Source organism: Nothobranchius furzeri, chromosome 5 (assembly GCF_043380555.1).
Source record: "Nothobranchius furzeri strain GRZ-AD chromosome 5, NfurGRZ-RIMD1, whole genome shotgun sequence".
Taxonomy (NCBI): Eukaryota; Metazoa; Chordata; class Actinopteri; order Cyprinodontiformes; family Nothobranchiidae; genus Nothobranchius; species Nothobranchius furzeri.
Window position 1 is genome coordinate 17,188,754 of NC_091745.1, and position 5,084 is coordinate 17,193,837.

Here is a 5,084-nt window from a genome sequence, read left to right on the forward strand (position 1 = left end):
GGTTCAGTCCATTGTCTGTTAATAAACCTGATGACGTATTCTGCAAGGCATACCACTTCTATTGGTTGTTTTGCCCCATTTCCCTCTTTATGTTGGAAAGAACAAACGTGTTTACATTTTGTACTTTTACTCTTCACAAAGAACATACATTTACAAACGCACATGATTTGGGTAATACTTACAGTTATAACATTAAATGTTGGCTGGAGTCACCAGGTCTCTGTGGCGCAATCGGTTAGCGCGTTCGGCTGTTAACCGAAAGGTTGGTGGTTCGAGCCCACCCAGGGACGGTATTTCTTTTTTTTTTTTAAATGGCTTCGACACACGGGAGGCGACATCGTCTCTCCTCCATTCATTTTCAATGAGACATGCGCGACAAAGCGATAATCGCGGGTCTCCCTCCTACTAAGCGAAATGCGAAAAACGTGCGTGTTAAATTTTGCGTTCGTGCACGTGTCGTGCACAGGCGGTGTACCGCGTCTTCGAAATATGACGGACTTCTAAGTTTTCACGCCTTCCCAATCCATGCTGAGTAGAAGACGGTGGTTAGTGAGTATTCGCCGCGACAGATTCACTGTAACACCACCACACAGCAAGGTCTGCAGTTTACATTTCACTGAAGATCAGATCCTTCAGCCTGAAATCGCCGGGGGGAGAAGGACTTTAAAAAAAGGAACTGTGCCAGTACTTTTTCAGTGGAACAATTACTCCATTCAGCCCTAAAGACTGAGTGTATGGGACCGAGTGCAGAGACCTCATCAGAGGAACAGATCTATCTATCTATCTATCGATCGATCGATCTATCTATCTATCTATCTATCTATCTATCTATCTATCTATCTATCTATCTATCTATCTATCTATCTATCTATCTATCTATCTATCTATCGATCTATCTATCTATCTATCTATCTATCTATCTATCTATCTATCTATCTATCTATCTATCTATCTATCTATCTATCTATGGCGGCTGGCCAGTAGAGGGCGATAGGGCGCCGCCCTCCCAGTTTCCCCTGTGTTTTTAATTTTTATTTAAAAAAATAAATAAATAAAATTAACAATAATCACATATTCTAAGTTAATTGTATGTTTTGTAACAAAAATAAATCATATATATATATACATATATATATATATATATAGATAGATAGATAGATAGATAGATAGATAGATAGATAGATAGATAGATAGATAGATAGATAGATAGATAGATAGATAGATAGATAGATAGATAGATAGATAGATAGATAGATAGATAGATAGATATAGATATAGATATATATATTGGTCTCTGCCGGTCTCTGCCGGTCTCTGCCGATCTCTGCCGGTCTCTGCCGGTCTCTGCCGGTCTCTGCCGATCTCTGCCGGTCTCTGCCGAGCAGTGGAGGCTGTGTGCTGTTTTTCAATCGCCCAAACAGGACGGGACCAGTTGTCCAATTGCTGACAAGAAAATCAAAGGGTAGGAATGGGAATGTATCCAATCAGCGTCGACGTTGTTTCAGAACGTTTCAGAAGCATGATGGGTGATAGAGCTACCGCCAAGGCTTTCGTTGGTGTTCGGTAGAACTCGGAGAGTCTCGACTCCAGCACGTTTTTGGTCGTGACTCGTGACGGTCATGACGCAGACGTAGACATGGACGCCAGTGCGCCTACAACCAGGATACCGGATCTCAGCAGCCACTGAATTCAGTTCGGTCTCTTCTCCAGTATCCGTTCGAGAGGAGAACTATGGTGGAAAAACTTAATGTCAAAGAGCTTGGACCAGATCAGCCCGACGTAAAGATAAGCCAGCAGGACAAGGAGAAAGGTAAACTGTACACACGACGCTTCTCCCAAAATTGGTACACCAGGAAGCAGTGGCTAGCTGGATGCAATCACGCTAATGCGTTATTTTGCTTTCTGTGTTTGTTATTCAAAACGGCTGGGATCCACAGAAGGTGGATGTGGAACTTGTGTCTCATTGGGGACTCCATTCATTCTCTGACTGAGGAATGCAGCGCATCAGTGCAGCAGCCAACAAAGAAACGGAGGACGTTTGGACAGGGAGAACAGCAGCTGGGTGCAGAGGTAAGCTGTACATTACATTTCTGTAAACAAGACAATCAGAATCAGAAATCCTTGGTTGTCCCACAAACCGGGACATTTGTTTAATAACATGTACATTGTTTAATGTGCAATAACTGTAAAAACTAATTTCAACACACATACCTATTATACATATTTAATCATGTAAATGTGTATTTCAAGTAAATTTGTACATACATCAATCTGATTCCATTTTACTTGTTACACTTCTGCTGCAGCAAACAAATTTCCCAGCTTTTGGGACAATAAAACATTTCTGATTCTCAATTAGATGTTTTTACCTCAAATGTAAAAACATCTGATTGAGAATCAGAAATGTTTTATTGTCCCAAAAACTGGGAAATATGACATTTGTAAGAGGATACTGATGACATTATTTCCTATGAAAGTGTTTCCTATGTACTTATCTGTTGTTTATTTATTTATCTACTTTAAAGAGGACTAAGACTTTCCTGAGGAACACCATGACACAGGATGGGCTGAATGCTCTTGCCATGCTCTCCATGGAAAAAAAGCTTGTCACAAACATTCCTGACTTCAATAAAAATGTCATCGAGAGCTTTGCCACTCAGAAGGACAGAAGGGCAACATTTCTGTACAAATGAGGTAACACACACACACACACAAATGCATCCACTTGATCTTTGTATAAAGTTGACCTTGGCACAACACTCCAGAAATATTTAACAGTGTAAATTTCTGGCATTTTGTCTAAGTAGTGTTTACTACCATTACTGTAACAGTGACCTGCTCATAATTTTTCATGTTCACTCAAATGTTGAAATTAAACAAAATGTTTTTGTTACTTGCCTCTTGCATTGCCTATTTACCATTTATGGTCATGTTATTTTGTGTGCAATTTAATGCAGTATTTTTCTACCTTGGTCCGCAAGGCAGCGTGCCAATAGTCAGACACACCTGGATTAATCAGTTTGTCCAATGATGTAAGACAGGAAATAAAAGAGCTGTGCTTAATTCAGGAAATAGTGAAGTTGTGCACAAAGCTCAGAAAGCACAAGTTTGTTTAAAAAAAAATAGCACAGCCCCACCAAAAATATTTTTCACCAGCCGCCACTGCTATCTATCTATCTATCTATCTATCTATCTATCTATCTATCTATCTATCTATCTATCTATCTATCTATCTATCTATCTATCTATCTATCTATCTATCTATCTATCTATCTATCTATCTATCTATCTATCTATCTATCTATCTAATAGATGGATTATGTAACTATTATCTGTGTTTATGTGTGGTACATGTTCCAAGACATCAGAGGAGATAGAGTAACACATTTTTCTCAAGTAACAGTAGTACTACTTCAATAATCTTTTTAACAAAATAATTGTAAAAAAGTGGCCATTCAAACAAATTACTTGAGTAAGAATACAAATAATTTAGTAGCATCTGATATTAAAGGTGTAGCAATCGATGTTCTATTTCGTCTAGTCTTAGCCCTTAAGCTAGCTGCTATTGGAAGGATGATCTCAGCATGTCACGGCTGCCAGTCTGAAGAGGGAAAAAGCAGCCAGGATCACCCAGCTCTGGTGATTGACCGGACACCGCCCCTCCTCCTCCTCCCTTCCAGGCTGCTGAGGAGCACAGCTAAGCTGAATCCATCTGATGACCAACACCTGGGATAAAATAGCTGTGCCTTCAGCAGTCTGGGAGACAAATATGTGGGTAATAGGAAATTTTTGGTTGAAAAATTAAAAGTTAAGGGATATAAGGAATTTGAGTTGGGTATTCTGTTAAATGGGGGACTAGTGGTGTATAGGTTAGTCATAGACTTTTTAAGGGACTTGATAGAATTTAGTTTTTTTTTTTTAAGTAGGATACTCCCCCACTTCGATTCACACTCCCATTCAGTAGGTGGCGGAAATGCACCTGAAAGTTGGTTGCCACCTGCCATTAAACAACAGAAGAAGAAGTCTGGGAGACAGCAGTGCAGGGGTTCTGCTGTTCTCCATGATTCGTTTTGTTTTAACCCCTTCGTTTGTTCGTTCATGCCTTCGTTTTGATGAGTTTAACTTTTAAAGTCTAAACTCTTGAGTGATCCTTTGGGATCTTGTGTTAGTTTGTTTTAAAGGTTTACTTCTTTGTAGAAATATGATTGACTTCATTTTTAAACACCTTTGTTTGGTTAAACTTAAGTTTTAACCAGGTGTTTTAATAGTTGATCATTCGTCTTTTAACGTTAACCTTTTTGAGTTTGTGTGTTGCATTATCTTTGTAATGCTCGTCATCTGTTTTGCTCGATTTTAGAACCTTTTTATAACAATAAAACCCTTTTAATATCCACTGTCCAGTTTTTATGTTGTCCCCATCCTTCACATTTTACCATCTCATGTCGGGGACGTAACATAAATGGGGGCTCGTCCGGGATTTTTAAACAACAGCAGACCGTGAAGGAATGAACAATTCCCTGGTGGTGGTATTTTAATGGTGTTTTATTTTTTAAAAGGTTTTAAGCAACAGATGACTTGTGGATGACTGGCGGGTGCTTCTGGGGGCCCCGCCCCCACCGGAGCATCCACTGCTGGATGGGCTCTCAGAAGCTTCGAGCCTGATCCAGCCCAAGGAGAGGAGGATAAAAGACGTGGATCTAGAGATGACCCCTCCAAGCAGGCTCAGAGGCTCTCCCTCTTTAGGGAGAGACCTGTTTGTTTTCTTTTTTTTAGTGTTGCACTTAGCGGGTTAGTGTTGGTGATTTGTTTCACCATCTCGGGAGCACCCCAGGAAGGGCAGGGGCTAACCCCCCTCTCTTTGCTGGTTTGTATGTGTGTATGCACATGTGCTTAATCTGCCCGCCTGCGACGTGCATGAAGACTAGGGATTTTAGATGGCCTGTTTTTATTGTTTTATCGGGGGCTCTCTTGTTTTGATGTGATCCTAGCTTTTAAAGAAAAACTTTTAAAAGTTACTATTGTGTCCTTTACTGACTTTTATCCTTTTTCTTTCATTTACTTGTGGGGGTGTCACGGCTGCCAGC

General features: G+C 40.2%; 1 non-coding gene across 1 annotated transcript; it reads left to right on the forward strand.

The window, feature by feature from the left end:
• Positions 1 to 216: 216 nt before the first annotated feature.
• Positions 217 to 290, forward strand: trnan-guu (transfer RNA asparagine (anticodon GUU)). Its single transcript has one exon. It is a non-coding gene; the product is annotated as a tRNA-Asn (tRNA).
• Positions 291 to 5,084: the final 4,794 nt, after the last annotated feature.